At 37.9% G+C, this 12,906-nt stretch overlaps 1 protein-coding gene across 1 annotated transcript in view; it reads right to left on the bottom strand.

Moving 5' to 3' along the window:
- Positions 1–12,906, bottom strand: part of ATXN7 (ataxin 7) — a 127,890-nt gene that overhangs the window by 88,865 nt on the left and 26,119 nt on the right. Inside the window, 1 exon segment of the mRNA XM_082344698.1 lies at positions 10,879–10,977. The gene's annotated coding sequence lies outside the window, so the exon portion shown is untranslated.

The following is a 12,906-nucleotide window of genomic DNA, read 5'->3' on the forward strand; positions in this document are numbered from 1 at the left end:
AAAAGCGGCCTTATTCAGGTTTTTTATCTAGAACATCTGGCGTCATAGAGGTGGCCAACTTCTCTGCTAAAGAAACAAAATCCAACTCTCAGAAACATAAAAATGTTTAAAAAGAAAAGTAAAAATAAGGAAATGTTATTGCAACCTAAACTCAATGCAGGGCTCCTGTAGAAAGTGCTTGTTTTGGGTTCAAAATTTAAAGGCTTTAGTGAAAAAAATTTAAAATAAAATATATATACACACATATATATGAATTTATTTTTTAAATGTTTAGAAATAAGTGCGTACATTTTTTCCTGGATTGCATGGAAACAAAAGTTCCCCAAAACTATGGATGCTTCCTGTCCTTATCTAAGAAGCAGAAAAAACAGAATAAACAAAAATGGTAGAAATGATTGGTAGGATTAAAAACCATATTTCTAAAGCTTTAACTTCCTACATAAGAGCATCAATGAGGAAAAAAAATGCATAGGTAAAACATAATTCCCTTAGTAGTAAGGTTCCTAACTCTTAACCAAGGCCCTCAATCTTGGATGTCACCAATGCAGACCTTCAATTTTTCATTCATCCAAATCACTGAAAAATCTGTAGAATTACAGAAATACATAAAAACACCTAACTTTTTGGTTTTCCGAGATTAAAGTACACAATTTATGAATTGTTTTGAATTTTCTAATTCTACATTTAAGGGAAACAAAAATTTGAATTTTACGGCATTTGGAGCCACCATTAAAAAGAAAAGCTTAGGGCCACCCAGCTATATAGGTACAAAAGACAGCTTGCCTATTGAGTACAGCCCTTCTGATCCCTGAGAGTAGAGGGTGAGAATGAAAATAAGGGGAAGAATGGCAAACATGAAGTACAGTCCTACTTCCTCAAGACACTGCTTGATTTCCCCCTTTTTACATGTGAAAATACTTCAAGATTCACTAATATGACTTCAAGCCAATGGGGGTCAATATGGCAATTTATAATACTTCCAACTTCTGTCCTTATTCTTGTTTCATACCTTCCCCCCCCCCATTTTTTGATTGGTTTAATAAAGAAAACACAACAGGGCTTAGAATAAAAAATACTAAATATCCTCTTAGTATTATGATAGTTATTAAGAGAAATTGTTACTAATAGCAGCTATCAATTATTGGGCACCTACTAGGTGCCAAGCATTGCTATAGGTACCTTTTTGCATTATCTCTATTAATATTCTCAATTGTGTAGGGTAGGAGTTGTATTACTATTTTACAGATAAGGAAAATGAGGGACGGCCCTGGAGCCAGTCCCTATGAATTTTTTCTGGGTTCATATACTGGGTCTTTCACTTACAAACTGTGTAATGTAAGCAAGTTACCTAATTTACTTGGACCTCAGTTTCCTAATCTGTAAAACAGAGATAAAGCCAGGTTTCTGAGGATTGCATAAAAAGATCCATGGAAAGTACAAAATAACACAAAACAAACACTATAAACAAGTATGTTATATCACACAGAGCAATTCAGATCTATTCTCATCTAAGAAATGTATTACCAAGTTGAAGAAGATGTGAGCACCAAGAGAATGACAGGCAATTCCTGGCCATCTCCCTACCAATTCTCTTCTGCTGCAGACAATGCGTTTTACTACATTCTCTTCACCCATGAGAAAGTCCTAACCCCTTCCAGAACATGCAGTTTCTGATATCCATAGTTGGTTTGGGTTTCTCAACCGTTTGAATGAGTCACCAACAGAAGCCAAAACTGCTAGCTGAGAAAGTACAGTTGTCTGATACTCAAATCTGGGCAACATTTAAAAAGTGTTCTTATACAAAGGGCACTCTCTATAAACAAGAGTACAACAGAAACTCAAAACACTTGGTTTTATAACAAAGAACCTGATGACTTCTTAACCTAAACACCCCTCCTCTGCACCCAAAAAATATTTTAAAACATGAACAATACAATTTACAATCATTTACTATAATTATTTTCATGTAATAGCATTCCTTGTATGCTATCAATCAGTTCTCCTACTGGTGTACTTCTGATGATGTCCTATAGTTCTGAAGATATTCAGCATCTGTCTGTACAGATAAATGATATGTTTTGTAAGGTTTGAGTAATGAGGATTCAATTTATCAAACCGTTCCTGCTTGCCTACCACATACCAGGCACTCTGCTAGGCACCAGAGTAAACACAACAATTTCACTGAGGACGTGAGAAGAGTGAGAAGTAGGGGAAATTTTTTGATTTAATTTTAATCAAAATGCTCTTATGGAAAAAGCTGTCACCACCAATTAGACTGTATGTGGCTTAAGAACTAGGCCGTCAGAAGTGAAACACTGCCAAGTTCTGAGTATTTCATCCCTTCCAGGGATGTATTTAAAAGGTGGCCTTACTTCACCATCCAAATTTAGGGATGTTCCCAGTAGGTGCCAGGGTAACAAGGTCTCTCTTTACAAAAAGGATTCTTTGCACAGCAGATTCACTTGTAAAATGCTTTGTTCAAAGGCCAAAGGCATCACTAAATGCAAAACAAAACAAAACAACAGCAACAACCATAACAAAATCTTTAAATTCGGTTTCATGTAAAATAGCTGAAACTGTCCAAAACTTGCCTAAGATGCAAGACCCCACACAACCAGCCTTTTTATTTGGAAAGAACAACCAGTCCCAATACAACATTTTAATAAACTTGAAAACCAGCAACTACAGTATATTTATGTGTGCAAATTACAGGGTTGATAACAGAGATTCTCCATTATCAACCCCAAAGGATTGCAGTCATTTGAGTAAAAAGAAACTTGGAACCACTAAATTAGGAATGTGTTGCCTTGGGTTGCTTTATCTCCTCCTAAAATTGGCTGTGCCTTTGTTCATATCCTCTCTCCCTCCTCTGACCACACCTCTCTCTTTCCTTCTTTCTTCTGGAGACAGAGCCAGGGCTCTCTTCTGCATAAGGGGTATGGCAGGCAAGGCCCCTCTTTAACTGTGCTCCCTCTAGTGAAATACCTTACAGCCTGTTATGAATACATCAGTATTCCAGAAGGGGGAGAACAGTGGAAGAAATTTAACTCATCAGCTCAGTGGCTAGAATTGCTGACAATCAAGTGCGAAATTAGGAAAAATAAGGAGAGTTGCAAAAGTGGAGACTAAAAGATGAAAGTAATTATCTTTTTAAAGACTTGACCTGTATGCATAGTCATTCTATAAACTGTGTCATTTGCCCAAAAGTTCAAAGTTTTGAATTTTTGGTTTGTTTTCTTAATCATATGGGTGGAGCTACGTACAAATTCTTCCAAAGAATCATTCACCAGTAATAGCAAACCGCTTGAAAAGAGAGAAAATTTAACAATACACATATAAAAGGTATTAACATGTAACTTTAAACTGAATAAGGCCCAAATGTTTCTAGGAATTTAATACCGGCCTGTAATTTTGAAGGACTGACAAATTTCATTTAAAATCTTCATTTAAAGCCTTCAGGTTAAAGAGTTTTTTTAAAAAGAGAGAGAAAGGATTAAGTTATAGGAAAGGAATGGAAAAAATAGCTAAATGGACTAACATTTAGCTATAAAAAGCGGCTGACTGTATAGTCATAGTTCTAGCGCACTGCCTCAGATGCACTAAAATGCAAAGATTAAACACACTGTTAAAAATAATTCCCTATGTCACCTTTGTACCAATCAGCTTTCACTGAAGTGATGGTAAGTACTACCATCTTATGGGCCCAGCAGTTAAGAACAGGTGTTCTAGAGCCAATATGCCCAGGCTGAATCCCAGTTCTACCACTTATTTACTGTATAACTCTGGGGAAATTTTAACTTCTCTGTGCCTGTTTCCTCATTTATAAAATGATGTGGGACTTCCCTGGTGGCGCAGTGGTTAAGAATCCGCCTGCCAATGCAGGGGACACGGGTTCGATCCCTTGTCCAGGAAGATCCCACATGCCACGGAGCAACTAAGCCTGTGCGCCACAACTACTGAGCCTGCACTCTAGAGCCCACGAGCCACAACTACTGAGCCCACGCACTGCTAGAACTGAATCCCGCGAGCTCTAGGGCCTGTGCTCCACAACAAAAGAAGCGACCGCAGTGAGAAGCCCGTGCACCGCAATGAAGAGTAGCCCCTGCTCGCCGCAACTAGAGAAAGCCCGCGCGCAGCAACAAAGACCCAACAAAGTCCAAATAAATAAATATGATATAAAATAGGAGTATCTACTTTATGAGGAATATTAAGAAAGTTAATAGCGCAAAAACTACCCTACCCTAGAGCTATCATTACCAGAACCATGCCTGTCACATAAGAAGCCCCAATTCTAATCTAGCCATGATATGCTAGCAGATCATTCTTGCAGGGTAAAGCATGGCGTTAGTTTGTCAGTCCTTGCTCTAACACTTTCAGGGGCTCAGCACTGACCACTGAACTCAATAAAAACTTTTCTCCTAGCACTCCAGGCCCTCTCCGGTTGGCCCCAGGCTCAGCTCCACCACATCTACAGTGTTCCCTCTTGCAGGTACCCTACAGTCCAGCCCAAATGACCAATTCATAGCTTTGAATATGCTCCCCCTCCAGATCCCAGCTCTCAAGCCTTTGTTCATACAGGCCACGCAATCTGTAATACTTCCCTCCCTTGGCTGAAATCCTACTGTTCAGTCACGTTCCCCCTCAAGTTCCATTTCCTTAACAAAATCTTTCCTGATCTCTCACACTAAGCTCATAGGAACTCATCCCCACTTCTACATCTAAATCTAAATTGGACTTCCTGGACTAGGGTTAAGAGTATATGCCCTGAAATCAAGGTGGCAATGAGATATATGCTTAGTCTCCCAAGGATTAACAGTTTGCATTCCAACATAAGGGTGTCATTTGGAACATGGAACCCACCTCCTCTCATACCATAAGATGTGCAGTGGCCAGGTCCCCAAGCTGGCCAGCAAAATGCGTTAGGGCTGAACTCTAGGACTAACAGTATAGGTGTGTTAGTACAAGAAGGAAGGAACAACACAGCTTTTTCTTCCCCCTTTCTGCAGCAAAGTTCCAGTCCTAAGTAAAGACACAGATCTAGCAAACACAATCCACCTAACTTTTCCACATTCTTTGTGTACACCCTGATCCAGAAACCCATCTGGGTTTGTACTGCTTCCCCAAAGGCAGACTGTTCCACAAAGGCTTGCATCCCCTTTCCACCTCTAAAATAAAACCCTCCATGTCTTGGTAAAGATAGATGGCATGCAGACTTTACTACATTTCACTAACGTGTGAATGAATGACTATGAATGAATACAGTTCCCTCTCTTCAACCCCCAACCTAAACACATATTTTCTCATACAAAAGGCGAGACCTGAACCCAAATGACTCTCCAGATTTCAGGGTCCCTAAACCTTTCTTCCCAGAAACACACAATTACTTCACTCCCATGGCCTCTCTGATTTTAAATGGCACCACCTATGACTCAAGGCAAAGTTCTGACCTTTTATTTTAACCTATTTAAACCTCTCTATTGACACAAAATCTGCAGGACCCAGAGACCATGATCTTCTTGTCCACTTTCTACTGCATCCTCCTCTCCACCAAACTGCTCGAAGTGAAGGAACTTCAGGAGCTGAAAAGGTGAATCAAAACAAAACCACTACTGGTAGGGAATCTATCTTTGCTGCTTTCTAGAGCTTCTTGCCTCCACTTCAGAAAACAGGGATCTTCACAAAACATTAGGATTTTTCCAAATGGTTTCTGGGGGAAGTGGCAGCACAGCAGCAATCACAAGTGGATGATTAGAAGGCTGGAATCCAACTCACCAAGTATTTCTTACAAAACAGGGCCAAATAGATAAACTGGACTTCATCAAAATCATTAAACTTTTGTGCTTCAAAGGACACCCTGAAGGAAGTGAAAAGAACCCACAGAATGGAGAAAATTTTTGCAAATCCAATATCTGATAAGGGACTTGTATCTAGAATGTGTAAAGAGCTCTGACAACAAAAACAACAACAAAAGACAAAGAATCCAATTTTTGCAATGGGCAAAGGATCTCAACAGACATTTCTCCAAAGGAGATAATACAAATGACCAACAAGTACGTGAAAAGATGCTCAACATCATTTGTCATTAGAGAAATACAAATCAAAACAACAATGAGATACCACTCCACACCCACTAGGATGGCTAGTAAGGAAATAAAAACAAACAAAAATAGAAAATGACAAGTGTTGGTAAGGATGTGGAGGAATTGGAATCCTTCTACATTGTTGATGGGAATGTAAAATGGTGCAGCCCCTGTGGAAAATAGTTTGACAGTCTTTCGAAAGGTTAAACAAACAATTACAATATGATCCAGCAATTCCACTTCTAGGTGTACACTCAAAGAACTGAAAGCAGGAACTCAAAGAGATACTTGTATACCAATGTTCATAATGGCATTGTTCACAAAGCCAAAAGGTGGAAGCAACCCAAGTGTCCATCAACTGAAGAATGGCTAAGTAAAATGTGGTATAGCCACACAATAGAGTATTATTCACCCATTCAAAGGAATGAAGTACTGATACATGCTACAATATGGATGAACCTCAAAAACAAGCTAAGTAAAAGAAGCCAGACACAAGAGGCCACATATTATATGATTTCATTTATGTGAAATATCCAAAGTAGGCAAATTCACAGAAACAAAGCAGAGTAGTGGCTTCCAGGGTTTGGTGAGAGGGGAGGATGGAAAGTGACTGTTTAATGGAAACGATGTTTCCTTTGGGCGTGATAAAAATGTTTTAGACCTAGACAGAGGTGTTGTCTGCACAACATTGTCAATATACTAAAAATGATTAAAGTGGCAATTAAAGCGTCAATATACAAAAAATGATTTAAATTTGTGGCATTTAAATTATATCTCAAGAAAGCTATTTTTTTTAAAAGCCAACATTAAAATCTGGAAAAATTCACACAAAATTCCAGATTGACTTCTCTTGAAAAATCTCTATGATCTCACACCATTGGCCACAAGGTCCCTCATAACAACCATCAGTTGGAGCTGAAGCTTGTCCTGGAGCCCATTTCTGCTACTGCCTAACCATGGACCACAACAGGACACATTTTGTCTCTGCCTCAGTTAGCTTCTCTGTAAAAGGATCAAAACAGTATCTACCTCATCAGGTTGTTACAAGGAGTGAGTGAATTAATATGCTTAGAAGAGTGCCTGGCAAATAGTTAGGGCTCATTAAGTGTTAGCTACTTTTACATTTTATGATACCTCATTTTCTTCGTAATAGAGGTAAACCGCATTTGCTTTTCAATTTTTTTTGTTTGTTTTTACAAATGAAAGTCTAGCATATAATGTAGCAATCCAAAGGAAAGAAGTAGAAAGACAGCCAAGATGTAAGTTTTTTAAAAGTGACATGTAAAAAAAAAAAAGTAAAAAAATAAAAAAGTAAAAAAAATTTAAAAAGTAAAAAAAAAAAAATTAAAAAAAAAAAAAGTGACATGCAAAATACTATGCATAATATGTGCCTGTTTTTGTGAAAATGTAATAATGATGATGACGATATGTCTATTCACAGAAAACAGTCTAGATAGCTCTGGACTTTTGGGTACGAGGGAGGGAAGGAATGTAATTATTATGCTTTTTATTAGGGTTTATATAATGTTTAAATTTTTTCCAGTTTTACTGAAATATAATTGACACATAAGATTGTGTATGTTTACGGTATACAATGTGATGATTTGAGATACTTGAGATAGATATATAGATATGGAGATATATATATATCTCTCAAAACAGTTACCACGATAAGGTTAGTTGACATATCAATCACCTCACATAGTTACCTAATTTTTTTAATAACAAACATTTATAATCAGGAACTATAATAAGCATATTCTTTAAAAGATGAAGAAACTCTAAATTAATTTTGTTTGCGACTTCCATGAGATTATCATAAAATTCCACGAGGGGAGCAGCAATAGCACAGACTGATAAAGCCAGAGGCCGCTTGCTTTGCTTTGAAACCCAGAGGCTGCGATTCCCAAAGCACCAACCTCTCTTCAGTTTCCTTCTTACTTAGGGAGTACACACTGCTATGTTTTACAGCTGCTAACAGAAGAGAGTCTAAACCGCTTGCCTGGCAGCCAACAACTTTCACTATCTGACTCAACATCCTTTTTTCCTAGTTTTATCATCCATCACGCCCACTTACAAAGACTCCACTCCAGCTAAACAAGACGTAAAATACACATCCTTCAAATACTTTTCCACATGCCATCCTTTTTTTTTTTTTTAAATTGAGGTAAAATTCACATAACATAGAACTCACCATTTTAAAGTATACAACTTAGTGACATTTAGTACACTCACAATGTGGTGCAATCATCATCACTATTTTGTTCCAGAACATTTCATCACCCCGAAAGGAAACCCTGTACCCGTTAAGCAGTCACTCCCCGTCTCCCATCCCTCCCACAGCCCCTAGAAACCACATCTGTTTTCTTTCTCAATAGATTTGCCTATTTTGGATATTTCACAATGTTGAAACCATACAGTATGCGACCTCTTGTGTCTGGCTTCTTTCAGTTAGCCAGGTTTTCGAGGTTCACCCATGTTGGAGCATATATCTGTAATTTTTTCTACTTTATGGCTGAATAAAATTTCACTGTGTGGATATACCAGTTTGTTTATCCATTCATCAGGTGATGGACGTTTGGGTTCTTTCCACCTTTTTGCTACTGTGACTAGTTACATGCCATTATCTTTTCCCTTCCTTCAGTTTCATGTGCTAATCAAAATCAAGCTTTCATGTGAGTTTCAAGTCAACTCTGACCTTCCCCAACTTAGCCTGGCCCAAAGTCCTCACCTTTTTCTGACTTCCTTTATCACTTCTATACCCAAGGTAGCAAACTGTCACCACATGGCAGAATCCCACTGACTTATTTAGGTGGACTCAAACTGTTTTCTTAAATTGCTAACTTTGAAAAAATCAAGAAAAGTCATTAAAGTTAAGATTTCAGTTCCCTTAAAATTTTGAAAGGTCTGGGTTATTTCAATAACCACAGTTTAACTGCTTTCACTGCTTTTACCCTTGCCCTCTATATCCTATCTCAATATAGTGGCCAAAATGGTTTTATTAAAACAGAAGTCAAATCAATGTATTTACTTATTACATTTGCTACCTACTATCTGTTTCTTCTTATTAAAAGGTAAGTACCACAATGGCAGGGACTTTGTCCCTTTGATTTACTAATTAATTCCCAGTGCCCGGAAGAGCACAGCATATAAGTAGGCACTCCATTAATATCTGTTGAATGGATTTTGGGCCTAAAATCAGCTGGCACTGAAAAGGTAAGCCCTTTGAGATTAGTCATGAATTTAACAGTTTCTCATAGTTCCACCTGGTCCATTTCATTCCTCCGCATGTCTGATCCCTGCAGTCTTGAGTTGCGATACTTCTTTACCCCCCTTGTCATTGGCTTCCTGGTATCCTATTATACTTGACTTTTCATCGGAACAGTATTCAAAAAGGGTAAGTCATAATTATAGTCTGTGAAAATCACCTCCTATTCTTCTCTTTTCCTCCTCAAGGATAATCCTTCTGCACGTAGTAGAAGCTCAGTAAACAGTTATGGACTAAAGAGGTCCTTTGGCATATTTCTGTCAAATATGTTTCCTCTCTACCTTCACCTCCCACTCCCTCATATCCCACCACTGCCAGTTGCTGACCACCATCTAGGAAAGCCCTGCTTCTTGCTTCTCTGGCACTTTCCAGACATTCCACAGTGAATGCCATCCTCTGTGATGACTTTGATGATCACTGAAAGATACCTCTGCATTGCTGGCCTTTCAGCTTTGGGCTGGAAAATTTTAAGGGCCTATTTTGAAGGTGGAGACTTCGGAGCTGCCCAGTCCTGTTCTTCTAAACACCTTAACAAAACTGCTACATCCTTCTACAAGCTCCTGTTTCTGTTTGGTCACAGTGAAAATGTTACCTTTGCAGATGCATGTTCATGTTGTCCAAAATGTTTCCATCTTTGCTACAGATGCCTAAAACCTGACTGAGGCATTGCATTTGTTGCCTAAATGTGTAAGTTGACCAATTTCAGAGGCTGAAACTCCTTTGGTCTTTCCTGTTTGGATTCTGTTCAGTTTTATCCTTCAATGACTCATCTTAAACTGCATCTTAACTTGGAAGCCCCCCTCACTCCTTTCAAGAGTAGATGGGAGGATGCATCATTTTTTTTTTTTTTTAATAAAAACACCTTCAGAAATTTTTCTTCTTTTTCACATTATATGAAACTTACCACCCTCCTCCCCAAATAGTAAATGAAAATAGTGAGTATGTAGTGAGGAACTCAATCAATGGTGGCTGCTATTTTTGTAATGATCTGGAACTGCTCACGAGCAGAGCCAGCAGGCTGGGCAAAGGCACTGGGCCCAGAAAGTGCACCTGAAGTACTCTGGTCTGTTTTACAATTTCCTTAGGCTCTCCCCTGCCCTCAGCAGCTGGGTCTACATTGCTTGTAGAGAGAAGAAAACAGGAGCTTGGGAAAGTAGAACAGGACAAAAATCCAAGAGCACATCTTTAGACAACTTCACAGGAAAAGGTGAATATGGATTGGGGGGTGGGGGGGGCGGGCGGTGCAGGTTCCTACCTCCAAAGTATTCCAAAACTTTTAATGAATTTGGGGGAGGGAAGGTTATTTAGCAGATTTTATTTTGACAAACATCTAAAAATACTGTACTCTAAAATTCACTGTCATTTCATATTAATAAGATCATATTCAATGATCCAATGCTTAAAATTGGAGACCTTACTCAGATACCTTAAATTTAAAAAATTATCATCCTTTGGTAAAACTCAAACTCCATTATAATCAGAGGCACTGCAGCATTTACTCAGCTGTGCTATGTTGAAAGAACCAGTTACCTTTTCTTTGGAGGGCAGGCCAAAAATCCTGATCGATTTACCAGTGGATCTTCATCTGCTGCGATTGTAGAAGCTCCTTCTTCTTAATTTTGTTCAGACCTACAAAAAAAGAAAAGGGGCAAAGCGATGAAACAATGTATAAAATTAATCAGAAATCTACAATCTCATTAGTTGCCAGAAGTCCCCAAATTATATGTGTTTAAAATGTCGAAGTGTTAAAATTCCAGTCACTTTACCAATTTTACAACAAATGCAATTCAATTTTTTTTTTTTTTACAATGAACTTAATTGGCTATATTTATACAATAAACTAAGAACAAACAACTATTCAATATGTACATAGAGTCAGCCTCCTGGGGCTTAAAATCATTGTGTGTAATTTGCCACTAATGAGTTTTCACTTAAATTTTAAAATGGCTATTCAGAAAGCCTGCTCTATGAAACCTGTCAGAATCACAGATTTTAACATGCACATAACACAGAGTGAGAATATTATTTGGAAAGCTCTCTCTGTCCTTTATCATTCAGCAGTTTATAAAAGCAATTCATAATAGTACGAACAGGAAACAAAAACTCAATTAAACCATCTTCCTAAAAAAAAACAAAGAAATTACCCGTTCCCTTATCTGCATATTTTTGTGCATATGCATTCATACATATTTCAAGTAGAATGTGGGTACTACTCAAATTAATTTGGGGAAGAGCATTGAGTTATGGAATCAAGGGATTGGAGATTAACAAACCAGAGTTAGAAATTAAGCTGGTTTTCAAGTTTGACGTGCAGGAGGGAAAAAACAGCAAATATGGGCAATGACACAGCTATGGAACAGATGCTGTCCAAGTATATAAAGCACAAGGCAGGCTGATTTCATATGAAAAATTCACTAGTAATACACTTCTCTTCCTATAATCCTCACTGGCTATACACCAAGGCTTTGCTCAACTTTTATTTATTATCACGTACTCTAAGATGGCAAATATTTCTATGGTTTGAGGTGCCAATAAAGCATCCTCCAAAGTCAGTGGCTGAAATTCTATGCCATGTTTGAACATTTTTTCATAATTACCTTTATTGGCTTTTAAGTTATTCCTGGATCATATCCTTCCCCTCTCCCTTTTTTAGACAGTCTGTTTTATTCACCCACAAAATGTTACTCAGCAGTGTAATCATTCAGTAAAGTAATCATTCCTACAATCTTTATAAGCCAGCTGTTTCTCTTTCTCAGATTTCTAATTGCTTCCCAGTCTCCTATCTTTTAAAAATTTTCTCTGATTTCCATTTCAGTGTTCCTTTTCTGCCTTATTTCCAATAAAAGCCACTATCTTGTTTAACACGTCTGTCCTGAGCCAAAATTCATTTCTTTGCATTCTAAACATTTTACGGCTATGCAAAATCACTCAAAGGGAGCTACAAATTCCCAGGATAGAGGCAGCCAATAAAGATGTTATGTTACAGATAACCACCTCTTTGACGACGATTCCTTCAAGGTAGGCTGGAGATGCAGATACAACAACACCGGCATCATGTGTGCTTGACCCTACTTTCTCTAAGTCAAGCTAGTTTCCAGTTTTCCATCAGAACACTTCAGCTATATCTCCAAAGTATCCAAGGAAGTCATCAGAGTGCTATGAAATCTCCCCCAAGATAGTGTTTGCCGTTAAAAGAATTCACCATTTACTAGCCTGAATACTGTAAAAATGCATTAAGAGAAACCCTATTCCTAGAGAAAAATGGTAGTGGCAGTTACTAAAAATAAGCATTTAAAAATAGTAACTTTTCTACTTAGAATAGGGGTCAGAAATCTTTCTTTAGTAGGAAAAAAACAACTATCACACGTTTGTATATATTCTTTCATTTTATCTTCACAATGACACTGTGCTCAAAAGGGCTGTTATTTATGATCTCCATTTTACTAGTGAGGAAACACACTGAGAGAAGGTCATAATTTGCTCAAGATAACCCAGAAAATAAATGGTTTGAAACTGGAACCAGAATTTAGGCCTTTGGTGCTATTTAGTTCCCTTTCC

This window comes from Balaenoptera borealis (genome assembly GCF_965194805.1).
Source record: "Balaenoptera borealis genome assembly, chromosome: 12".
Taxonomy (NCBI): Eukaryota; Metazoa; Chordata; class Mammalia; order Artiodactyla; family Balaenopteridae; genus Balaenoptera; species Balaenoptera borealis.